This window comes from Ranitomeya variabilis, chromosome 1 (genome assembly GCF_051348905.1).
Source record: "Ranitomeya variabilis isolate aRanVar5 chromosome 1, aRanVar5.hap1, whole genome shotgun sequence".
NCBI lineage: Eukaryota > Metazoa > Chordata > Amphibia > Anura > Dendrobatidae > Ranitomeya > Ranitomeya variabilis.
Genome location: NC_135232.1, coordinates 951,152,335 through 951,179,136, shown reverse-complemented (window position 1 = coordinate 951,179,136; position 26,802 = coordinate 951,152,335). Strand labels below are relative to the sequence as shown.

The window sequence follows — 26,802 nt, the reverse complement described above, 5'->3', positions numbered from 1 at the left end:
CCTGCTCTTGGCTCCGCCGCCAGCTCTTGGCTTTGCCTCCTGCGGTTTTGCACTTGGCTCCCCCTCCTGCTCTTGGCTCCGCCTCCTGCATTTCTGCACTTGGCTCCCCCTCCTGTGCTTTCGCTCTGCATCCCCTCTTGCGGTCTTTATCTACTTATTCCTAGGTCCTCGTGTCTGAACAGGTTCTTACCCGTTCTACATACCTGCCTGCAGACCGGTCCCTACCGGTTCTTCCAGTGTACCAGTCTTGTCCACCAGTCCTGCCAGAGCGCCAGCCGTGCCCGCCTGCCTACCAGAGAGCCAGCCGTGCCCGCCTGCCTGACAGTGTTCCTGTTGTACCCGTCTGCCTGCCTATGTGCCAGCTGTGCCCGCTTCCTTGTCTATGTTCCGTTCCCCAGTGGGATCAGCAGCCACAACCAGACTCCACCCTGGAGTGGTAGCTTCCTATTGCACAAGTCTGACCTCAGAGGTTTGGTCTGTGGTCCAGTGGGGCCACTCCCCCGCACGCCCGCGCCAACCAGTCTGGGCGCGAGCATGACAGTTTGCACAGGCCATGGCCTCCGCTGTATCCCATGTCCTACCGCTCGCAGAGCATGATGAACTTTTTTCCTGCCCGTATGAGCAACCTGAAAAATTTGTTCCACCAAGGGTGGTTCAGATTGAAGAGACCTCTGACCCAATTATTGTCTCTAATGCTCTCTTCAAGCAACTTCAGGCCTATGAGGAGGAGCACTACCCAGCTGACCCACCTAGGTTCTATGGGAATCCTGAAGAATGCCAGGGGTTCCTGAAGCAGTGCTTACGCTACATCCTGCAGAATGCAGCTTGTTTCCCCTCTGACTGGGTCAAGGTGGGTTACATCATGTCCTACCTGGCCGAAGATGCTCTAATATGGATAACTCCCCTCTGGGAAGCGGGGATCCTATCGTCATGAACCTAGGGGCCTTCCTGGTGGCCTTCCGTAAAGTCTTTGACAAGCCTTGTCCTGCTGCTCCTGTTAAGTCTTCCCCATCTAGATCAGAGAGGCGCTCCAGACGGGCGAAACCCGTGAAGAAACCCCCACGTCAAGCCATGACCGTCTGTGACCCTCCTGTTCCTCTACCCGTTAAAGCAGCTACCTGTGTGAAGCCTAAGAAGGTTGATGAGAATGGGCTGGTAAAGCAGCAGCCTGAAATCAGCCATAAGAAGGGCATATGCAGCGCCCCAGAGTCCTGGTCGTTGCAGTACTGTGGCTCCGCCACTATGGGGAGCTATGGTGCGTCTGATGGCACTGAAGGAGTTCATCGGATCAGGTATCACAGACACCAATACATTTCACAGTCGGGCCTCCGGGGGGAGCTAAGGGTTCTATTCACTAGGCCACTCCCCACCATAGTGGGTAAACTGGGGGTCAGGCAGGAAGTTAGATGAGAAAGCTGACTGGGTTGGAACCAGGCAACACCTTGTGGCAGAGGGTGTTGTGGGGGAAGATACAGTAGGGTCTCTGTCAGGGGTGGGATCCTGACAGAGGCTTGGCTGTTATGATTTTCCCAATGGCAGGGAAATCAAAAATAACAAACGGACTAGCTCTCGGGTGTTGGAAACTAAAGTGACCGTGACCTGAACCTGACACAACACTGGAAGTAGCCGGGGAGTGTTTCCTACGATGCCCTAGACACCACGCGCCAGCCGGAGATCTAACTACCCCTATCAGAGGAATATACAGGCCTGCCTTACCTCCAGAGATGAACCCCAAAAGGAGATAGCAGGCCCCCACAAATATTGACGGTGAGTCAAGAGGAAAAGACATACGTAGGATGAACAGCAGATTTAGCACAGTGAGGTCCGCTTACTAGATAGCAGAAGTACAGGAAAGAGTTACTTCACGGTCAACTTCAAAACACTACTCAAAAACACCATCCTGAAATTACTTTAAAACTCCAGTGACAACTCATGCCACTGGAGTGGCAATTTCAGTCCACGAGAGCTTCCAGCTACAGAGAGTCACATTGCAGATAGCTGGACAAAAAATAGCATTAACTAGGAACAAAATTCAACTTAGCTGAACTGGAACTTGAGGCAGGAAAATGCAACAGAATGCTACTGATACATTGTTGGCCGGCATCAGACCAGCAGCCAAGCAGGCTTAAATAGGAAACTCCCCTAATGGGTGTCAACAGGTGATCAAGGATAGAAGAAGGCAAATAAGTGGCAATACCATAAAACACCACCGGGGGAGCCCACAAACAGAATTCACAACACTTGGCAACTTGAACGAACGTAACGGGACCGCGCCTGCTCTGGGTAGCGGCGGTGCCCAAGGAAGGATTAGAAGCGAGATAGATTGTGCTGAGTGAGAAACGAGATCACGCAAAAGGAGAAATACCAGTAGGAGTCGTGCTGTAAGACCGAAGCAACATCCTACTGAGGCGCACTACCGGTGGCCGGAACGCCGAGGGAGTATCATAACATTCAGCTTCAAGCAATACTCCAAACAGCGGCAGGACAGTCAGTCTAAGGCGGGCTGTCTAACTTTTATCACCTATGCAGTCTTGGGGGGCAACTTGTGGAGAGGGGCGACTCTAGGGTCCCGGAAGAGCTCCGAGCCTACCCGTCAAACGGGTGCCGTCCCAACCAGAACACCAGGGAGGGACGGAGGATTAGCAGAACATCATCTAATCGAGTTGTGAGGGAACTTAAGAAACAGACACAACAGTTGTGGGGACTTTCTGTAAGCACAGCAGGGAAGGACCACAACACATAGCGCTAGAAGGAAGGCACAGATTTCCACCTGCTAAGAGAACTCTGGAGGTGCCATTGGACCGGCCGGACTTGCGCAGCCTGGTAATCCGGATTCCGGGCTGAGGACCCAGAGACCTTCAGTAAAGAGACTGCAACCTGGTGTCCTCGTTATTTACTGCACCGCACCACCACAGCATCACCACCACCTACATCTGTCACATCTTTCACTGTGCGCCCCACGGCAGGGTCACGGACCGGGGCCTAGCCGCCGTGACAACCCCAGAGCAGAGACTCAGAGGCCCGGTACCGGGTACCCCTCGGCCCTGCGGCGGTGGGGGGCGCTACACATACAATGTCGCTGCGGTTGTGAGGAACACCTGGATGGCCTCTGTCTAGGGGATCTTAAGCTCCAAAACCTCGGGCCAGTGGGAGAGGCTGCCCCTGGCGAGAGTACTTCCTCTCCATCTAAGTTAATGACTGTTTCTCTGCCTTCTGGGAGCTTTGGTGTGTCTAAGCCGCCTGTCATACGGAGTCGGTGTATGGTCTCCGTTCTTCAGCTCCAGAACCCAGTGTGGGCGTTGCCTGATTATGGCCGAACCCTGCTAAAGAGCAGTCTAGTCCTGCAAGGACAACTACAGCTCCAAGTTGGAGCCTTATACACGAAGAAGTTTGTCTTCCACATGCTGTCTGTTATGCCCATGGGTCACTCTGAGCCAAGGACTCTACCACCCGCTCTGGTCAAGGGTTCCAGCAAAGTGCTTCGTTTGAACTTACCCAGTCTTGAGAACTGTCTGGTTCCCATGCGTCAAAGACACTCAGCAGTGTCATCTTCTTCAACTGGTCTGCTAGTCGACGAGTCAAGGTGTGCTGACGTCACTGAAGATGGGGAAACGGTGACTATGTCTCCACACATCTCCAGCGACTATACCAGTAAACACTTAGTCGTCGAGTCAAGGTGTGCTGACGTCACCGAAGATGGGGAAACGGTGACTGTCTCCACCCATCTCCAGCGACTATACCAGTAAACACTTAGTAGTCGAGTCAAGGTGTGCTAATGTCACCGAACATGGGGAGGCGGTGACTATCTCTCCACACATCTCCAACGACTATACCTGTAATCCGTTCCGAGGAACATCCCCGCCGCTTGAACGATTTCTTCTGGATAACGGGCACAAGATGGTTCCTATGTTTATACCTTCTGCGTCCTTATGGCCGGCTGGTGAAGACTTCAAAACAGAAGTTTGTTCACCTCAATTGTTCTCTGACCCGGTGGAGCTGTTCTCCACACTCATCTCTAGTGACTTTTCCTGTGTTCAGTACTCTAGAACATCTCTGCTACCTGAAAGTTTGTCTCTGGATATCGGGCAGAAGATGTATCCTGTGAGTATTCCTTCAGCTTCCATGTGGCCAGCTGGTGAAGATAACAAATCGGTATCTTCCAAGTCCCTGCTTCTTGTCTACCCTGAGGAAATGGTCCAGTCCATTGAGAAAGCTAACCCTATTGGTTACAATGAGACTTTGCTATCCGAGATTTCTGATGAAGCTAACCCTGCAGAGCACAAAGAGACTTTGTTTTCTGAGATACCTGGTGACTCTCCTGCCGCCTTCTACCCTGAAGATCTCATGTTGGCCTGGACTATGTATGCTCCCATCCTTCTTCTACAAGTTATTCTAGCGGGCTTGAAGAGGAGGGGCCGTAAAGGGGGGGGTACTGTAACAACTCTGCTGGCATCACGGCATGGCCTCGCACCTCTCACACTATCTTACCCACTGCTCCAGGTCATGATGTGGTTTCTGTTTCTTGCCAGCTCCATGTTCTGTGTCTCTGCTCTCTGCATGCTTCATGGTTCTGTGTATAGAGGGGCAGCGCCTGAACTCTCTGGTTCTTATAGGAATCAGGTGCATCTGTCCAATCTGTTCCTGACCAATTGCCAGGAGACCTCCAGTATTTAGTTCAGCTCCACCCAGTGGTCTGGGCCTGTGCAATGTGTTAGCTCAGTTAGTGTCTTGCTTCTGAGTTTGCCTGGCCTTTCTCTGAGTTACTCCCTCTCTGGAGGATTCTCTGTGTTATTTCCTTGGTCTTGTTGTCCGCCCACCAGGAGGCAGAATATCCTGGTCCCAGTGTCTTTGTCCTTGTGTCTTGTTCCATTGCCTTGTCTGTACTTAGTCTTATCTCTGTCTCCTAGTCTTTGGCTTCCTTCCCTGTTGTCTTTCCTTGTATTCTCAGTCTGCTTTCACTCCGCACTCTTGCAGCTCTGCCTGCTCTGAACCTTTGTGACTTTACCTCTGCTCCTCACTTCTGCGTTTCTGCTCCTTTCTACTCAGCTTATCTTCTGCTGTTGCAGTTATCCCTTGCTGCAGCCTCTCTCCACATTCTTTGTGGCTCTGCTCAGCTTTGCTGCAGAGACCCCTCCCGCAGCACCTCTCCGCTCCTTGCGGTTCTACCTAGCTCCGCTCCTTGCGGTTCTACCTAGCTCCGCTCCTTGCGGTTCTACCTAGCTCCGCTCCTTGCGGTTCTACCTAGCTCCGCTCCTTGCGGTTCTACCTAGCTCCGCTCCTTGCGGTTCTACCTGGCTCCGCTCCTTGCGGTTCTACCTGGCTCCGCTCCTTGCGGTTCTACCTGGCTCCGCTCCTTGCGGTTCTACCTGGCTCCGCTCCTTGCGGTTCTACCTGGCTCCGCTCTTTGCGGTTCTACTTCTCCTGCATTTGGCTCCGCCGCCAGCTCTTGGCTCCGCCTCCTACCTGTCTGCTCTTGGCTCCGCCTCCTGCGGTTTTGCACTTGGCTCCGCCTCCAGCTCTTGGCTCCGCCTCCTGCGGTTTTGCACTTGGCTCCGCCTCCAGCTCTTGGCTCCGCCTCCTGCATTTCTGTTCTTGGCTCTAGCTCCTGTGCTTTCGCTCTGCATCCCCTCTTGCGGTCTTTACTTATTCCTAGGTCCTCGTGTCTGAACAGGTTCTTACCCGTTCTACATACCTGCCTGCAGACCGGTCCCTACCGGTTCTTCCAGTGTACCAGTCTTGTCCACCAGTCCTGCCAGAGCGCCAGCCGTGCCCGCCTGCCTACCAGAGAGCCAGCCGTGCCCGCCTGCCTGACAGTGTTCCTGTTGTACCCGTCTGCCTGCCTATGTGCCAGCTGTGCCCGCTTGCTTGTCTATGTTCCGTTCCCCAGTGGGATCAGCAGCCACAACCAGACTCCACCCTGGAGTGGTACCTGGTAGCTTCCTATTGCACAAGTCTGACCTCACCATCAGAGGCTCCAGCGAACACCTAGGAAGCTACTTAGTTACGCCCCTTCCAGGGAGGTTTGGTCTGTGGTCCAGTGGGGCCACTCCCCCGCACGCCCGCGCCAACCAGTCTGGGCGCGAGCATGACACCCCTGTTAAATTAGCAATATTTTATCATGTAAAAAAATCTTACCAAAAATAATTATTTCAGAACTTTTTACACTCTTAATGTTACCCTACTCAGTACAATTCAATCAATTGAAAAATAAAGTGAAATCTATTCTGATGTAGAAATAAAAATGAAATAAAATAATACAGTTGCATAAATATGTACACCCAAATCTAGAAATTGCAAACCTTGCCTACTCTTTCTTGCAGCAGTGCTCCAATTCTGTCAGATTGCAAGGGCATCTCCTGTGTACAGTCCTCTTCAGGCCAACCCACAGATTTTCCATTGTATTCAGGTCTGTGTTCTGTCTGGATGTTTCAAAATGTTGATCTTCTAGCGAAGCCATTCTTTTGTTTATTTTAAGGTATTCTTAAGGTCGTTGTCATTCTGAAAGAGGAAATTCCTCTTCATCTTCAACTTTTTAGCAGAGTCCTGAATGTTTTGTAGCAAAATTGATTGATATTTGGAACTGTTCATTATTCCCTTCTCTTTAATTAAAACCCAAGGTACAGCTGCCAATAAAAATCCCCAAAATGTAATGCTGCCTGCATCATGCTTCACTGTGGGTATGGTGTTTTTTTATGCCAAAAAATTAAAGCTTTGTCTCATCAGACCATAACAACATATTTTCCTACATGCTTTTAGCAGACCTGATGTAGGTTTTAGCAAAACATATCTGGATGTTTTTATTTGTAAGAAAAGGCTTCCATCTTGCTAACTTACCCAACTGGTCAGACATGTGAAGTATATGAAATACAGTATTGTTGTCACATCCAGTACACAACTAGTACTTTCCACAAATTCCTGAAGCTCTTTTAATCTTGCTCTAGGCCTTTTGGTAGCCTCTCAAACCAATTTCATTCTTGTGTCTTCAACAATTTTGAGGGTAGTCTAGTTGTGAGTCAATGTTGTGACAAATTTAAGTGCCTTTTTATGAATGTCTTCAGTGTTCCATGGTAAAACTAATGCTTTGGAAATTTTTTGTTAAATTTTCCTGACTGATAACTTTGAGTAATGAGATCCCTTTGCTGTGTTGTAAACTGTTTACGGACCATGGCTGTCAGGAAAATCCTACTAGAACAGCTAACCTGTATATGTGGTTAATCAGAATCACTTTAAATGATCGCAGCTGGTTACTTACTACTATTTTACATGAGTATAAATGTGATTGGCTAATTCAGAACATAACGACATCCCCCATAATAATTTCACACTTATGCAACCATATCTTAATACTGAGCCCTGTATTACCCCATTCATACCACTGATAGGCAGCTTTCTGAGGACACTGTACAATACATTAACAGAAAACTGCTAAACAATGATTGGGGTGGGGTTGCACAGAGCAAGTTGACTAGGAGGCACAAGGCAGCTTGTCCTGTATAAATAATCTCCTGCTAATAAAACACCGATTTTATTTAACCCCTTAACGACAGAGGTATTTTTGTTTTTGCATCTTCATTTTTTGATCCCCTTCTTCCCAGAGCCTTAATTTTTTTCATTTTTGGTTAAAATGGCCATGTGAGGGCTTTTTTTTGTGTGGGATGAGTTGTAGTTTTGAACAGCACCATTGGTTTTAACATACCGTGTACTGGAAAATGATTAAAAGTGTGATTAAATTACCAAAAAAGTGCAATCCCACAGTTGTTTGTTTTACCATGTTCACTAAATGTTAAAACTGACCTGCCTTTATGATTTTCCAGGTCATTAAGAGTTCATAGACACCAATCATGTATAGGTTCTTTTTTATTTAAGCGGTGAAAAAAATTTCAGAGCTTGTTTAAAAAAAATAAATAAAAAATGGTGCCATTTTCCAATATCTGTAGCGTCTCCATTTTTCGTGATCTGGGGTCGGGCGAGGGCTTATTTTTTGCGTGCCGAGCTGACGTTTTTAGTGATACCATTTTGGTGCAGATATGATCTTTTGATCGCCCGCTATTGCATTTTAATGCAATGTTTCGGCGACCAAAACAACGTAATTCTGGCATTTTGACTTTTTTCTCGTTACGCCGTTTAACGATCAGGTTAATTCTTTTTTTAAGTTGATAGATTGGGCGATTGTGAATGCGGCAGTACTAAATATGTGTATATTTGTTTTTTTTGTTGCTTTATTTTGAATGGGGCGAAAGGGGGGTGATTTGAACTTTTATATTTTTTTGTACTTTTTGCATGCTTCAATAGTCTCCATGGGATTGACAGCGACATTTAACCAGTTAACAGCAGTGGGTGGATCGCAATTCCACCCATGGCTGTTGCGGGCACATGTCAGCTGTATAAATCAGCTGTCATGGGCCCAGAAAAGTGCGGGCCCCAGCGTTGACAGGGGGAGTCCGACATCTGCGTACTATTATTCTCGATGTTGGAAAGGGGTTCAACAACACAAAATTAGAGACACATCATTGGAATCAGGGTCTCTGCCTCGCTATCATGCTACCCTAAAATTACATAGGAAAAACTTGCTGACAAATTCCCTTTAAACGAGAGAAAAGTTCTAAAATGATTCTTCTTGGTATTATTTTTTTACATGACAAAAACCTGGCATTTTAACAGGGTGTGTAGACTTTTACATCACCTGTAAATAGAAAAGGTGAAAGGTTCCTTATAGGTGGGTCACACTACAAGATATTGTAATGGGAGGTGTACAATGTACAATTGATCGAGAAGGGTTCAACTTGATGGACCTTTGTCTTTTTTGAGCCATTGTAACTAATATAGACTCTATAGACAAATGGGGCAGTCCTGTTACTAATCTATACTAAATGGAAACATCATACATCTGAGCACACAAGGCTTTAATTTTTCTTGAATGTACTTTTTGAATAACTTCACAATTTAGCAAATGAAGTATTTCATTGTCACTAGATGGCGATATTGTTACATGTTACTGTTATATTGCACCCAAATATTACAAATTATTTAACTGAGATACCAAAGATAGCATAAAACCAGTCAATGCAAACAATAAAAAGATTACTAAATTGCAATTGCATCATTTTATTACAAATATTCATCTTTAGAAGAAGTTAGAAATAAAAACTGTTTATCAATATAATATTTATGGTTGGTAATACACTAATGCATGTGAGTACTTTGCAGCAGAAAGTGTTACTAAATATGAACAGATTTTCTTAACATATTTCATAAAATCCTTACACTCTTACATACTTATTGACAGCCTAGAAAGTTGTTCAGGCAGTGAAGATTGCACATAATACAGCTTTTAATGCTCTCCAAAGGCTTGTGCAGTATATGGTATTGCAGGTCACGTGGGCCAACTCGATTTCTACAGTTTAGGCTTTAGGCTAAACACATGAGCTGAGTCTTAAGGTTTTCTGGATATTCTTTATTTAAACCCCCATTCCGAGAGCACGTAATCCCTAGGGTTGGTGTTAGTTAACAACAAATGATGTAAAATAGCACAAAATACTCCAGAATGCATTACCAAGTTGTCAGACTGGATGGCTGGCAGGCTGCATCCACAACCAAAGTCAGGTGACTGCTGTTTGGTTTTGTCATGCCTCTGGATTTGAACCCTTGAGTCACAACAGATCCACTTTTTCTTTGGGTGTTTTAGTTCTCTTACCTGTGTTTCTGTTGGTATTGGGTAACAGGTGTATTTCAATTGCTCTGTCTGACCAATCACCTCGTGGGTGCAGCTTTAAATACCTTCCCCTACTTAGACTTTGTTGGAGTCATAGAATCATAGAATAATAGAGTTGGAAGGGACCTCCTGGGTCATCTGGTCCAACTCCCTGCTCAAAGCAGGATTCACTAAATCATCCCAGACAGATGTCTGTCCAGCCTCTGTTTGAAAACTTCCATGGAAGGAGAGCTCACCACCTCTCGTTCTACTCACCTGTTCCACTCATTGATCACCCTAACTGTCAAAAAGTTTTCTCTAATATCTAATCTGTGTCTCCTCCCATTCAGTTTCATCCCATTGCTTCTAGTCTTTCCTTATGCAAATGAGAATAAAGATGATCCTTCTATAATTTGACAGCCCTTGAGATATTTGTAGACAGCTATTAAGTCTCCTCTTAGTCTCCTTTTTTGCGAGCTAAACATTCCCAAATCCTGCAACCGTTCCTCATAGGACATGGTTTGCAGACCGGTCACCATTCTGGTGGCTTTTCTCTGAACTTGCTCCAGTTTGTTGATGATTTTTTTAAAATGTGGATACAGTATTCCAAATGAGGTCTGACCAAAGAGGAGTAGAGGGCAATAATGACTTTGCATCATCTAGACTGTATGTTTCTGTTAATACATCCCAGAATAGCATTTGCCTTTTTTGCTGCTGCATCACACTGTTGGCTCATGCTCAGTTTATGATCTATTAGTATACCCAAGTCTTTTTCACATGTGCTGTTGCTTAGCCCTACGCCTCTCATTCTGTAAATGCTTTTTTCATTTTTATTGCCCAGATGTAGTGCTTTGCATTTTTCCTAGTTAAAAACCATTCTGTTAGTTGCTGCCCAATGCTCCAGTTTATTTATATCTTTTTGAATCCTGTCTGGATGCCCAGGACAGAACCCTGTGGTACCCCACTTGAGACATTCTTCCAACTGGATGTGCAGCCATTTACGACCATTCTTTGGGTCTGAACACTAAGCCAGTTATGAATACACCTAACAGTCTCCTTGTCCATTCCATACTTAGTCATTTTTTCAATAAGAATGGTGTGAGATACTTTGTCAAATGCTTTGCTGAAGTCAAGATATACAATATCTACATCATTTCCCTGATCCACCCAGTCTGTGATTCTGTCATAGAAGGAAATTAAGTTAGTCTGACATGACTTATTAGTTACAAACCCCTGCTGACTCTGGTTAATCACTTCATTCTTATCCAGGTCATTCACTTAGGTTTAGTTTGTGTTGGTTGCAGTTGTTTTGTGTGTGATTTGTTTATTCCTTAGGTAACTGCTATTCAAGTGATTCTAGGAACTGCTAAGGACATTCAGGGTAAGCCGCCATAGAGTGGGGGTGCCATTGCATTATCTTAGAGTGCCAACCTCTGTGGTCAGGCAGAAACAGACCAGAATCAGAGAAAGACTTTTTCCTAATCTGAACACGGACCTGTCAGGTTCAGGTATTTGTCTTCCTGGTTTGTGCGATAGCTGTGTGAATGTGCTTTGGCAGTCATAACAGGTTAATTTCAAGCACAACCGTAGACAGAGTTGAGCACATTTGTTCGTATTCGGTCGCCGATTCTGAATTTGCCATATTCGTGCAATATTGGTACCATATTCGCACCGAATTTATGTTTGATGATTGGTTCCAAACATATTCAGTAATTTCTACTCCCATTGACTCTAATGATGTTCGACGAATATTGCAAAAACAATATTCACCGCTGATCGTATTTGGAACCGAAACCGGGCAAATTCAGTCAACTCTACTAGACAGGTGGCTGCGATGGCAAGCAAGATGCCTGGCAGCCAGACCCAGAAGCAGTACGTGTGATGTGGCCGACAGAAGACCAGACCATGAGAGCAGATGAGAGGAACAGAAAGCTGTGCAGAGACAGGAGCATGGTGGCAAATTCACTGTTGCATCTTTTCCTCTCTCAACATTAGACCTATATATTTATACTGCTGATGAAAAGTTTAGTATCAATGAGTCATCGCCTTGTTTTTGCATTTGTTTTCAATTGAAATTAGAAATTTATAAATAGACACTTTATATTATACAGTACTAATAGATGGAAATGCCTGACCTGCTGATACTGATAAGTTCAGATTACAGGCTAATGTCTATGCATCCCTCTACACATGATTAGGCTTGTCTGATTTCGGACTAATGATTCTTTTGCTCTCTCTGAAATAAACCACCGCCGAGATATTGAGCTAGCACTGCTGTTTATAGGAAAGTTTGAGGAAAAAGCTGCTGGCTGAACAATTGCTGAGCCATCGTTTGGCTGACAGCTGTCTAAAGTGTTGGGGGTTTCTTTAGTCTTACAAATTCACAATTTTGCAACCTATCTTTGTTCCACAATTTTAGCAACCTATCCTTGAAATCTAGGAACTGTTCACTGGCAATGAAGACACGGCTCATGCATAGTTAGCTTTTTTTCCGTAGTAACATATGGATACAAAACTTGGATGATAAGAAACAAGACAGAAGAAGAATCAATGTCTTTGAAATGTGGTGCTGGTGACGGATGTTATCAATACCATGGATGGCAAGAAGAACAAACAAATCAATTTTGGAACAAATCAAGCCAGACATGTTATTCAAAGCAAGGATCACCAAGCTATGACTTGCCTACTTTGGACACATCTTATGAAGAGAACAATCACTGGAAGAGGACATTATGGTCTGAAAAACAGAAGGCACAAGGCGAAGAGGAAGAATAGCAACCTGATAACCTGATATAATAAAGATAATGGTGTAGAAGACCCTGATCAACCTATCTAGGCTTGCACAAGATCGATCTTCCTACAGATCGTTCATCTATGTCACCATGGTTCGACATCGAGATTAAAGCTGTTAAATAGTAAATAATCCTTTATCAAATGGCTAAGTTTTAAAAAATGTTTTCAAATTATGATAAAAAAAACTGTTTGATAATAAAAAAAATCCTTATGAAATTATGATAGTGCAGCAGAAAATTGAGCAATTTAAGGTAATCATGAAATTGCTTATCTTTATGCTGTGGACCTTGATCATTATTACTATTACTATTGTTACTTTGCATTGCTTCAAACATGGGTTCTCTTATGGCCCTGAAATTACCAGACAGATTGTTTTCTGAAACTTCTCACTCTGTGTTACGTTCCTAGGTAGTGTACGTGGTTCGTGGACCCACTGTGCCACAGACGGGACTTTCCTTGGAGAGGCATGACTAAGCAGCTATCTTGGTGTTCGCTGGAGCATTAGTGGTGAGTTCAGACTTGTGCGGCAGGTAGCTGCCTGGTGCCACTCCAGAGCAATGTCCATCAATAGCTGCTGATTCCAAAGGACAGAGACATTTCTTCAGATTCTCAGATAAAGCAGGACGGCCACTTGGGACAAGTTCAGACAGGATGGCCTCTTGGTACAATTTCTGATGGGACAGCCACTTGGGACAAGTTCAGACAGGATGGCCTCTTGGTACAATTTCTGATGGGACAGCCACTTGGGACAAGTTCACACTGTGCTGACAGGATGGTCACTTGGACAGGTTCTCCCTGTGCAGACAGGGCGGCCACAGGAACAGATTCACACAGTGGAGACTGGACGGCCACAGGGATAAGTTCACAGTGCTGGTTTGGTCACTCAGTCTCAGGGTAGCAGACAGGTACTACTGATGCTGCCACAGGGCGCAGGTACCGCAGATGCGGTTTTGAGACTCGGACACCGCCAAAGTGGTCACAGGAAACAAGTCTAACTATGGCGGACTAACAGGTACTGTTAAATATACTTATTTTGTATATTTATTCAGGACTCCTTACCAGATGTGATTGTCAGGACTCTGAACATTATTTATTACCTTTTGTGTATTACTGCCCTTTTCCAAGATGGCGTCTTTGGTATCATGTGCACTGTGTCTTCCTGCTATAAAACTCCACCCCAGCCTTCAGTCTGTGCTAGAGTATTCTGCCTTGCATCCAGCTCCTGACCCTGGTGACTCCCTGGCTATATACCTGCTCCTGTGAACCTGTGTGGTGATCCTGCTACTCTGCTGAGTTCCTGCTGCATACACCAGTTTCCAGTAATCCTCCTTCATCTGCTGCTTGTGTTTTCATCCATCTGCATTTGTTGGACATGTAAGCTGTTGCTGCTCTGCAAAAACCTGAGACTATTACCCAGGCCTCCCTGGTTGAGCTAGATATTATTTGAACTGCCTTATAAGCATATCTATCTGTGTTTGGACTAAAACAAGGACTTATTCGTGTCAAGTATCCTCAAGAATAATTGTGCTTCATAGACTTTCTGGGTGATGGAGTTTTCCTCTGAAGTTCCCTATAGACTGCTAAGCTGCGTTTAATATTTACTCCAAGTGTTGTAGACTTGAGTTTCTCTCTGCACCTGTTTGAATCACCGTGTGATAATATAGACTTTACCACTTATAAGACTGTGTCCTGCAGTTGTCTTGTTCCATGCAAAGAGTCTCCTGAGTTATCCCCTATAATTATTACAGCGATACTCTAAAGAAAATGTCACAAATTGTTTCTTATAAAAAATGTAGTGGTTTATTGGATTGTCCACCAAAAATCATCATTGCAGCAAAACGTACAGTAAGTGAAATAGTTACAAAGAGATTGCCATTTGTATATATCAAAGTTTGCTCCCCATCTTTCCTGGGATCCACAGTTTTAGGTTGTGTCTGGCTGTGTCAATAGCATGGTTGAATGAAAAAAATAAGTGGTTAACTTGCATATCAGCTGTTCAACTTACAACCTCCGTCTGGTGTCTGTGTAAAGTGTGAGCCCCCTTCCTATGGGTCATGTGGTTATATACACTCACCGGCCACTTTATTAGGTACACCATGCTAGTAACGGGTTGGACCCCCTTTTGCCTTCAGAACTGCCTCAATTCTTCATGGCATAGATTCAACAAGGTGCTGGAAGCATTCCTCAGAGATTTTGGTCCATATTGACATGATGGCATCACACAGTTGCCGCAGATTTGTCGGCTGCACATCCCAAAGATGCTCCATACAAGGCAGGATGGGTCCATGCTTTCATATTGTTTACGCCAAATTCTGACCCTACCATCCGAATGTCGCAGCAGAAATCGAGACTCATCAGACCAAGCAACGTTTTTCCAATCTTCTACTGTCCAATTTCGATGAGCTTGTACAAATTGTAGCCTCAGTTTCCTGTTCTTAGCTGAAAGGAGTGGTACCCGGTGTGGTCTTCTGCTGCTGTAGCCCATCTGTCTCAAAGTTCGACGCACTGTGCGTTCAGAGATGCTCTTAGGCCTACCTTGGTTGTAACGGGTGGCGATTTGAGTCACTGTTGCCTTTCTATCAGCTCGAACCAGTCTGCCCATTCTCCTCTGACCTCTGGCATCAACAAGGCATTTCTGCCCACAGAACTGCCGCTCACTGGATTTTTTTTCTTTTTCGGACCATTCTCTGTAAACCCTAGAGATGGTTGTGCGTGAAAATCCCAGTAGATCAGCAGTTTCTGAAATACTCAGACCAGCCCTTCTGGCACCAACAACCATGCCACGTTCAAAGGCACTCAAATCACCTTTCTTCCCCATACTAATGCTCGGTTTGAACTGCAGGAGATTGTCTTGACCATGTCTACATGCCTAAATGCACTGAGTTGCCGCCATGTGATTGGCTGATTAGAAATTAAGTGTTAACAAGAAGTTGGACAGGTGTACCTAATAAAGTGGCCGGTGAGTGTATGTCCCACATAGCATGTGTTTTCTATATATGGGGTGTTACAGGAATATCACATGTAATGTCAGCTAAACCATCCTTGAGGCAATGTGCTCAGTACAGAATTGAGAGAAAGAAAGAATACAAATAATCTCACATGTAAAGGGCCATGGAATAAATGGCGCTATAATAATAAATAATAATAATTAATATTTAACAGGTACAGATGATATGAGCTATGGGACACTAATAGACTAGGGAAGGGGGACCTGGCAGCATACAGTTGAACACCAAACCACCTAGCAGAACTATTGTGCTTGGTCAGGCCCCTCCCTTTAGGGAATGGTGCCTTTTACACAAAATGTCTCCATGATGCTTGGAGCATTTACCATGTGTGCATGCTTCCCCTTTAAGGACAGTGGAGTGTACACACCCACGCCTTAGGCATGCCGCTGAGACACAGTGCGGCGTGTACAGAGAAGGAGGGAGGCAGGAACAGGAGCATGCTGGGGAATGTGCTGCAGACCAGGGTGGTGTGTAAGTCGGCATCCCTGCATGGTGGCAGAAAGGGACACCATGCAGGAGCACCGGGCATAGTGTTACAGCAACCCTCCCTTTATGCCTCCACTTTTTCTGGCTCCTGATGACTTTTTACAGAGAAGATGGAGCCAGATTCTTCCTCCTGGACTCCCACGACCTCTCATCAGGACCACTTTCTCTCCTAGCCACTGGAAGAAAGGTAACATCTCCTACCTTCTTCTTGGCTAGAATGTCTCTTGCTGGCTGTACATCATCAGAGCAGAACAGAACAGAGAGGTTTTAGAAACTGGAACATTAATTTGCAGTCTCTTGGTATGCAGGGATATCTGTTCCCTTGGAAGAAACGGAGATGAACTGGGACTCCTTCTCCTGGTTAGTGGACAATAGCGACTCAGAGGATACCTCTGCCTTGTTGTTGTCATCCCGTGACTACCTGGAACAGAAGATACCTCTACTGGGTCAATCTTCACATTGGTCACATCTAGGATACGTTCTTCAGGCAGTAGATCTTTAGGAAAGCGGTCACTGAAATCATCGCCTACTGGAGAGGATGGCAACGCTGGCGATCCAGCTAAAAGCAGAGGAACTAGACACTTCTCGTGATAAGCCTTTCCCCACTGAAGTACCTCACCAAACTTGCAGTCTAGCACAGGCTCATGAGCACTCAGCCATGTAAGACCTAAGAGAAAGGGGTGAAAAATGTCGGTAAGCACAAAGAAAGCAATCTTCTCCAAATTAAGCGCTCCAATCTGTAGCTCCACTGGTTCCATGATAATTTGTACAATTTCAGATGACACTGTCAGCGGGCTCTAGAGACATCGGATGGGACATGATACTGATCCACCACGGCTTGCCGTAGAAAATTTCCCGCCGAACCAGAGTAAAGGACGGCTGTTTCGTTGAACGGACTCCTCCACAGGACATGGAAATGTTCAAGTCAGTGGTGAATAACCTCTTCTCTCACCTAAGGAAGCTTCTCCCTCTGGCCCAAGGTGTAGGAGTTTTCACCTTTTAGGACAGTCATAAATAAAATTCTCCATGCTACCGCAGCTGAAGCACACTCCCTTGGCACAACTAATCTCTGGAAGCTGCTTTACCAGTCTAACATGATCAAGCTGCATGGTTGAGCCATATGGAATGTTTCAGGGGGCTGAGGAAAGAGTGTTTTTTGGAAAGAAGAGCTAGATGCGCCAGTCTTCCCTTACAAGTCACCTGTTTGGTTTGGTCTTGAAACCGGAGGTCGATTCGAATTGCTAGGGAGATTAATTTATCCAGAGAGGCTGGGTATCCTGTCCAGCCAACGCATCCTTGATCTTTCCGGATAGTCACACCCAGATGGTGGCTACCAAAGCTTTGTCTTCCATCCTAGTTCGGATGACAATGTGCAGCACTGGACGGCATACTGGCTGTCGAATAATACTTCCTGATGCAGTGTGAGCAAGGAGAATGCAGCGAAGGAAGCACAACCAGGTTCATAGAATACCTATAGGAAGGCCTCCAGGAAGACCTGCAGGTCCATGGTCACAGGATCTCCTTTCTCCCACAAGGGGTTAATCCATGCTAATGCTTCTCCAGCAAGGTGATACATCAGTAATCCCACCTTCACTCGATTAGTCAGAAATTGATGGGACAAAAGTTCATGGTGCAGAGTGCACTGGTTCAGGAATCCACGGCACTACTTAGGGTCTCCACTAAATTGTGCTGGAGCTGATAAACGAAGATTAGGTCCAGGGGTATAGGACATAGGCATAGTAGGCTCACCTGTAGCTGCAATACATTAAGCTGGAGCAGAAGAAGAGGCCATGGTTAGAGCGTCCAAATGGGTATTTACAATTCTTAGATATGACAAAAAATGTTCTTACTGATCACGCTGATGGGACATCTCTTAATACAGAGCTGCAAGGATCCTAAGAAGCAGCCTTCTGGATTACAAACAAAGGAAAGATAACACCAGGGTGCCTCGTGTAGTCACATACAACTCTCACATGGGCATCCTAAGGAGAATTGGTACTGATCTTCAATCCATATTCCACAAAGACGACACACTGAAATAAATATTCCCAGATCTACCACTTCTCTCCTACAAACAGCCCCCTAACTTTACACATCTGGACTTGTACCCACATATTCCCAACACACACAGTCTGCATACCCAGCACAAATCAGGACTTTAAGATCATGGATTTCTTGTCATGTACATCCTCTAATGTGGTATACGTGATACAGTGTATAAGATGCCCTAGAGGAACCTACATTGGGTAAACTAAACATAAATTGCAAACGAGGATGAATCTACACAGACACTCTATAAGAAATTAGCTGGGTATGCCTATGGAAAACATTTCTTTTGATCCCTACTAGTGATAAGCAAGTATGCTTGTGTCACGGAGTTACCGCGACAGAGCAGTACCAGAAGACCACAGCGTCTGATGGCTCCTGCTTCGCCGCTGAGAAGAAGTACTTCTTCGGTGTATTAAAGGTGTTTGTTTTCTTTCAGCAGGACAGGGGTTAATAGGCCATGTGGAAGTCCCTGCATTCAGCTGTGCTCAGTTAAGGTACCGTTACACTAAACGACTTACCAACGATCACGACCAGCGATACGACCTGGCCGTGATCGTTGGTAAGTCGTTGTGTGGTCGCTGGGGAGCTGTCACACAGACAGCTCTCTCCAGCGACCAACGATCAGGGGAACGACTTCGGCATCGTTGAAACTGTCTTCAACGATGCCGAAGTCCCCCTGCAGCACCCGGGTAACCAGGGTAAACATCGGGTTACTAAGTGCAGGGCTGCGCTTAGTAACCCGATATTTACTCTGGTTACCATTGTAAAAGTAAAAAAACCCCAAAACACTACATACTCACACTCTGATGTCTGTCACGTCCCCCGCTGGCGTCCACAGGGTTAAAACTGCTTTTGGCAAGAGTGATGCTAATATGCACGTGCTGCTGCCGAGAGCTTCCCTGCACTGAATGTGTCAACGCCGACAGTAACAGCGGTGACGTCACCACTGTGCTCTGCTTTACGGCCGGCGCTGACACAGTCAGTGCAGGGAAGCTCTCGGCAGCAGCGCGTGCATATTAGCAGCGCTCTTGCCGAAAGCAGTTTTAACCCTGTGGACGCCGGGGGACGTGACAGACATCAGAATGTGAGTATGTACTGGTTTTTTTTTTTTAACTTTTACAATGGTAACCAGGGTAAATATCGTGTTACTAAGTGCGGCCCTGCGCTTAGTAACCCGATATTTACCCTGGTTACAAGTGAACACATCGCTGGATCGGCGTCACACACGCCGATCCAGCGATGACAGTGGGTGATCCGCGACCAAAAAAAGGTCCTGATCATTCCCATCGACCAACGATCTCCCAGCAGGGGCCTGATCGTTGGTCGCTGTCACACATAACGAGATCGTTAGCGGGATCGTTGCTACGTCACCAAAAAGCGTGACGTTGCAGCGATATCGTTAACAATATCGTTATGTGTGACTCAGCCTTTAGCCTCTCCTCTCTCCTATAAAAGCTAGGCCTTCTGGCCAGATCCTTGTCTGAGATAGCACTTGCTAGATAGACCTGGAGTAGTGTGGAGCTGGTGTTTGGAGAGCTGGAGGAGTTTATTGTGTGACAGTTGTTTGGTTGTACGCTTGGAAGTGCCTCATCCTTACCTGCCTTATTTTCTTCCCCGTCCTTCACACCTTGGTGAATACCTCTGTTATTTGTAAGAGCATATTTTGTGTGAGTGGAGTTTTCTTTTACCCTTGACTTGGTTCCCCTGTTTGTTGGGTTGGTGTACTATAGTACACGGTAGCGCTTCTCTTCCCTGGGTGGGGAAGGGGACAGACACAGGGCTGCAGTTAGGAGCAGGGCAAGGGCGGAGGCCCCAGCATCCTCGCCATCTGAGGTATCCCAGGGAACAGGGCGAGTTAGGGCGCCCCCTAGTGCTAGGGCCAGGAAAGGTGCCCCTGGTCCCAGTTTACTCGCCAGTCCAATCATGACATTATCTCAGACCGAAAGCATTTTCTGATCCATGATGGATCCTATCACTGCGCTAACAGGGCAGTTACAGCAGCTCAGTTTGGAGGTGGCGGATTTACGCACGGTGGTTTCACAGCACTCTGTTACATCTGGTGTGGGGATCTCGCCCTCCAGGCAAACAATTGTGGAGCCCAAGGTCGCGCTGCCAGACAGGTTCTCTGGTGGGTGTCGTGTTCCGCGAGGTCTGTAAACTCTATTTCCGTCTGTGTCCAGTATCCTCTGGTACAGAGGAGCAACGGGTGAGGGTTGTTATCTCGCTCCTGCAGGGGGACCCGGAAGAATGGGCATTTTCTCTCCCATCTGACTCACAATCTCTCCAGTCAGTAGAGGGCTTCTTTCAGGCTTTGGGCTTAGTGTATGATGACCCTGATCGTGTCTCCTTGGCTGAGTCATCTCTGCTCCAACTTCAGCAAGGAGACTGTCTGATGGAGGATTACTGCTCCGAGTTCCGGTGGTGGGCCACTGACACTAGGTGGAATGACCCCGCCCTCCGTAGTCAGTTCTGTGAGGGTCTCTCTGTGAGAGTAAGGGATGCTTTAGCTCTCTATGAGACTCCAGACTCCCTTGAGGTGGCCATGTCTCTGGTGATCCGGGTTGATCGCTGTCTTCGCCAGAGACATAGGGAGACACCTCTGGGGGCAGGAGGTCCAAGTTTGAACGTGACCAGTACTGATTCCACTGTGGAGCCCATGCAAGTGGGTGCGGCGTCCCAACCTAGCAAACTTGCATTAACCCGGCGTAAGGGGGAGTGTGTTTCTGTTGTGGCAAGAAGGGTCATTTTGTGAGCATATGTCCTACCAGTCACTTGTTTAAACAATCGCCGGAAATCTAGAGGGCCCAGGTTGCGGGGAGGTTGGCAACTCGGGTGTACTCATAACCTCTGTGGGAAAGACTCGGTTTTTCCTTCCAGTTATTTTATATGTGGGTGAAAATAGGGTTGACATATCCGCCTTCTTAGACAGTAGGGCGGGGTTTAATTTGGTCGACGCTAGGTTCGTCCGGGACCAAGGCCTGATCTCACATACCTTATCCAGACCATTACCCATTATAGCTATTGATTCCGGCCCTCTAAAACAGGGGCACTTCATGTAGGTGGTCCGCGACTTACAGCTTCAGGTTGGGGCCATACACTCTGAGGTGTTAAACTGCTACTTAAGGGCCTGCCCCCACCTGTGGTACTGGGACTTCCTTGGCTCGCTCTGCACAATCCGGTAATTGATTGGCAAACACAGGAAGTGGTAAAGTGGAGTACATACTGTCAAGGACACTTTTTTGGTACCCGGTTGGCAAGGGTGGATATCCAGTCCATGTCCCATTACCTGTCAGACTTCGTGGATGTGTTTTCTGAGCAGGGGAGCCGAGAGCTTCCTCGTCATGTTCCTTATGATTGTGCCATCAATCTGGTTCCTGGTGCCAAGCTGCCCAAGAGCAGACTCTATAACATCTCAGGTCCAGAAAGGCAGGCCATGAAGGGCTATATATCGGAAAGTCGGGCTAAGGGTCATATCCGTCCATCCTCTTCTACCCTTGCTGCAGGGTTATTTTTTGTCAAGAAGAAGGATGGCGGGTTACGGCCTTGCCTGGATTTCCAGGAACTTAATGCGATCACTGTCCGTGATCCATATTGCGCAGGGAGGGGGCTCCATGCGTGCTTCCCTGAGACCCTCGGAGCAACACAATGTGATCGCGTTGCTCCGAGGGTCTCCTACCTCCTTCCTGCAAGCCCGGATCCAAAATGGCCACTGGGAGCCTTCCTGCTCAGAGCAAGCACTTTCAAGCTGATTAAGGTTAAGGTTTCAGTTAGAATTGGGGGCTTCCACTATTTAGGCACATCAAGGGTTCTCCAAACGCGACATGGCGTCTGATCTCAATTCCAGCCAATTCTGCGTTGAAAAAGTAAAACAGTGCTCCTTCCCTTCCGAGCTGTCCCGTGTGCCCAAACAGGGGTTTACCCTAACATATGGGGTATCAGCGTACTCATGACAAATTGGACCACATCTTTTGGGGTCCACTTTCTCTTGTGACCCTTGGGAAAATAAAAATTTGGGGGGCAAAAAAACATTTTTGTGGAAAAAAATGATTTTTATTTTTCACTGCTCTGCGTTATAAACTGCAGTGAAACACTTGGGGGTTCAAAGTTCTCACAACACATCTAGATAAGTTCCTTGGGGGGTCTAGTTTCCAATATGGGGTCACTTGTGGGGGGTTTCCACTGTTTAGGTACATTAGGGGATCTGCAAATGCAATGTGACGCCTGCAGACCATTCCATCTAAGTCTGCATTCCAAACGGCGCTCCTTCCCTTCCGAACTCTGCCATGCACCCAAACGGTGGATCCCCCCTCATATTAGGTATGAGCATACTCAGGACAAATTTGACAAAAACTTTTGAGGTCCAATTTCTCCTGTTACCCTTGCGAAAATACAAAACTGGGGGCTAAAAAATAATTTTTGTGAAAAAAAATAATTTTTATTTTCACGGCTCTGCGTTATAAACTGTGGTGAAACACTTGGGGGTTCAAAGCTCTCACAACACATCTAGATAAGTTCCTTAGGGGTCTACTTTCCAAAATGGTGTTATTTGTGGGGGGTTTCAATGTTTAGGCACATCAGGCCGTGCCATCTCAATTGCAGTCAGTTTTGCATTAAAAAGTCAAACGGCGCTCCTTCTCTTCAGAGCTCTGCCATGTGCCCAAACAGTGGTTTACCCCCACAAAAATGGTATCAGCGTACTCAAGACAAATTGCACAACAAATTTTGGGGTCCAATTTCTTCTCTTACCCTTGGGAAAAGAAAAAATTGGGGGCAAAATGATAATTTCTGTGAAAATTATAATTTTTTATTTTTACGGCTCTACATTATAAACTTCTGTGAAGCACTTGGTGGGTCAAAGTGCGCATCACACATCTACTTTCTAAAATGGTGTCAATTGTGGGGGGTTTTAATGTTTAGTCACATCAGGGGCTCTCCAAACGCAACATGGCATCCCATCTCAATTCCAGTCAATTTTGCATTGAAAAGTCAAACGGCGCTCCTTCCCTTCCGAGCTCTGCCATGCGCCCAAACAGTCGTTTACCCCCACATATGGGGTATCAGCATACTCAGGACAAATTGCACAACAATGTTTGGTGTCCAATTTCTTCTCTTACCATTGGGAAAAGAAAATATTGGGGGCAAAAAGATCATTTTTGTGAAAAAATATGATTTTTTATTTTTATGGCTCTACATTATAAACTTCTGTGAAGCACTTGGTGGGTCAAAGTGCTCACCACACATCTAGATAAGTTCCTTATGGGGTCTGCTTTCCAAAATGGTGTCACTTATGGGGGTTTCAATGTTTAGGCACATCAGGGACTCTCCAAACGCAACATGGCGTCCCATCTCATTTCCAGTCCATTTTGCAATGAAAAGTCAAACAGCGCTCCTTCACTTCCGAGCTCTGCCATGCGCCCAAACAGTGGTTTACCCCCACATATGGGGTATTGGCGTACTCAGGACAAATTGTACAACAACTTTTGGGGTCCATTTACTCCTGTTACCCTTGGTAAAATAAAACAAATTGGAGCTGAAGTAAATTTTTTGTGAAAAAAAGTTAAATTCGTTTTTTTTTTTTAAACATTCCAAAAATTCCTGTGAAACACCTGAAAGGTTAATAAACTTCTTGAATGTGGTTTTGAGCACCTTGAGGGGTGCAGTTTTTAGAATGGTTTCACACTTGGGTATTTTCTATCATATATACCCCTCAAAATGACTTCAAATGTGATGTGGTCCCTAAAAAAAATGGTGTTGTAAAAATGAGAAATTGCTGGTCAATTTTTAACCCTTATAACTTCCTAACAAAATAAAATTTTGGTTCCAAAATTGTGGTGATGCAAAGTAGACATGTGCCAAATGTTACTTATTAAGCATTTTGTGCGACATATCTCTGAGATTTAAGGGCATGAAAATTCAAAGTTGGAAAATTGCGAAATTTTCTAAATTTAAGCCAAATTTCCTTTTTTTTTTTTTTTTTTACAAATAAACGCAGTTAATATCAAAGAAATTTTACCACTATCATGAATTACAATATATCACGAGAATACAATGTCAGAATCATCAGGATCCATTGAAGCGTTCCAGAGTTATAACCTCATAAAAGGACAGTGGTCAGAATTGTAAAAATTGGCCCGGGCATTAACGTGCAAACCACCCTTGGGGGTTAAGGGGTTAATGGCATCTTTAGTCACCTAGTAGGCAGGTTTGTTGTTATCTACCTGTATGACATTCTTGTGTATTCACCTGACCTTGAGTCACACCAGCAACATGTCAGGCAAGTCCTACACATACTTTGTGAAAATAAATTGTATGTCAAGCCTGAAAAGTGTATGTTCTCGGTTGAGGAGATCCCTTTCCTTGGATATGCATTATCTGCCATCGGTTTTTGCATGGATCCGGTGAAAGTCCGGTCGGTATTGGAATGGGATCGTCCTGAGTATTTGAAGGCCTTACAAAGGATTTTGGGTTTAGCGACTTACTACCGTAAATTCATAAAAGACTTTTCGGTAGTAGCTAAACTGCTCACTGATATGACTAAAAAGGGGACGGACTTCTCTAGGTGGTCCAGTCCTGCCAGGGAGGCATTTGACACATTGAAAAGGTGTTTTGCTTCTGCGCTGATTCTTATTCAGCCTGATGTCACTCAGCCTTTCATTGTGGAGGTGAATGCGTCCAAGGTGGGAGTGGGGGCTGTATTGTCGCAGGGTGCTTCTCCTGGTAAATGGCAACCATGCGTATACTTTTCTAAAAAACTTTCACCAGCTGAAAGAGACTATGATATTGGTAATAGGGAACTCTTAGCTATCAAATTAGCATTTGAGGAGTGGCGTCATTATTTGAAGGGAGTGGTTCACCCGATGATGGTGATTACTGACCATAAGAATCTGGTTTACTTGGAGTCGGCAAAACGTCTTACATCTCGTCAGGCAAGGTGGGTATTATTCTTTAACAGGTTTAACTTCTTTGTTACTTTTAGGCCGGGGAACAAAAATGTTAAGGCCGGTGCTTTGTCCCTTTGCTTACCTGGGGGAGGCGATAAGTGCAAACCGGTTCCTATTTTACAAAAAGGGTAGTGATGGCGTCTATATGCTCCAATCTTGAAAGAGAGGTTGCTAACGCTCAGGGGGATGCCCCTGCTACCTGTCCATTTGGTAAATTGTTTGTACCGCTCAATCTCAGTCTTAGAATCCTCAGTGAACATCATGACATCATCGTGCTGGCTGGACATCCGGGGAATAAGGCCACCGCAGATCTACTTACTTGGTGTTTTTGGTGGCCAGGTGCTTAAAAGGATGTTCAGGAGTATGTGGCCTCCAGCAATATCTGTGCGCATTCTAAGACCTCACATACTCGTCCGTCAGGGGTTCTCCTACCATTGGAGATTCCCAGCAGACCTTGGACTCATTTGTTGATCGATTTTGTTACGGATCTACCTGTGTCTGCAGGGAACACTGTAATCCTGTTGGTGGTGGCCAGTCCAGTAAAATGTCTCATTTTATTGCTTTGCCAGTTTTGTCTAATCCCGAAACTCTGAACTAAATCTTTGTCAGGGAAATAATAAAACTGCATGGGATTCCCACAGATATTGTTTCGGATCGGGGGGAGCAGTTTATTTCCAAATTCTGGAAGGCATTTTGTACCCATCTGGGGATCCATTTGTCTTTTTCTTCTGCTTTTCACCCGCAGTCTAATGGGCAGACTGCATGGGTTAATCAGAATTTAGAGACATATTTTAGATGTTTTGTGTCTGAGAATCAGGAGGACTGGGTGACCTACTTACCGTTGGCTGAATTTGCAGTTAATAATCGCTGTCAGGAATCAAACGGTAAGTCCCCGTTTTTTGGGGCATATGGGTTCCAACCGCAGTTTACTTCATTCAATGGTGATCGCCCTTCTAGTTTACCGGAGGAGGAACGGTTCTCTTCTTCTATTTCTACTATATGACAGGGGGTGATTAATAATTTGCAAAAGATGGGTTCCAAATATAAGAGTGTGGCTGCTCGGAAACGTTTGGTGGGTCTGGACCTGTGTGTTGGCGACTTGGTATGGCTGTCCTCAAGGAACATTAAGCTAAAGGTTCCATCTTGGAAATTGGGTCCCAGGTTTATAGGTCCTTATAAGATCTTAGCTGTCGTCAATCTGGTAGCATTCCACCTTGCTCTGCCACCTACTTTTAAAATCCATAATGTTTTTCACCGTTCACTTCTCAAGAAGTACATGGCATCTACAGGAACTTCACCTCTGCCACCTTCTCCTGTCATTGTTCATGGTAACCAGGAGTTCCAGATAGCAAAGGTCTTAGACACTCGTCTTGTTCGTCAGTCACTTCAATACATGGTGCATTGGAAGGGGTACGGTCCTGAGGAGAGGATGTGGGTTCCAGCTTTTGACGTCCATGCGGCCAGATTGGTTCGGGCCTTTCATGCGGCTCACCCAGATAAACCTAGCCCTGAGGTTCCAGAGGTCCCTCACAGAAGGGGGAGTACTATCATGGAGTTACCACGACAGAGCAGTACCAGAAGACCGCAGGGTCTGATGGCTCCTGCTTCGCCGCTGAGAAGAAGTACTTCTCCGCCGTATTAAAGGTGTTTGTTTTCTTTCAGCAGGACAGGGGTTAATAGGCCATGTGGAAATCCCTGATTTCAGTTGTGCTCAGTTAGCCAATCCTCTTTCCTATAAAAGCTAGGCCTTCTAGCCAGATCCTTGTCTGAGATAGCACTTCCTAGATAGACCTGGAGTAGTGAGGAGGTGGTGTTTGGAGAGCTGGAGGAGTTT

General features: G+C 45.8%; 1 long non-coding RNA gene across 1 annotated transcript in view; it reads left to right on the top strand.

The window, feature by feature from the left end:
* The window catches only part of LOC143791743 (uncharacterized), a 141,790-nt gene that overhangs the window by 55,853 nt on the left and 59,135 nt on the right, over positions 1 to 26,802 (top strand). Inside the window, exon 2 of the long non-coding RNA XR_013219910.1 lies at positions 6,321 to 6,406. This is a non-coding gene — a long non-coding RNA (uncharacterized LOC143791743). The remainder of the gene's footprint in view (positions 1 to 6,320; positions 6,407 to 26,802) is intronic.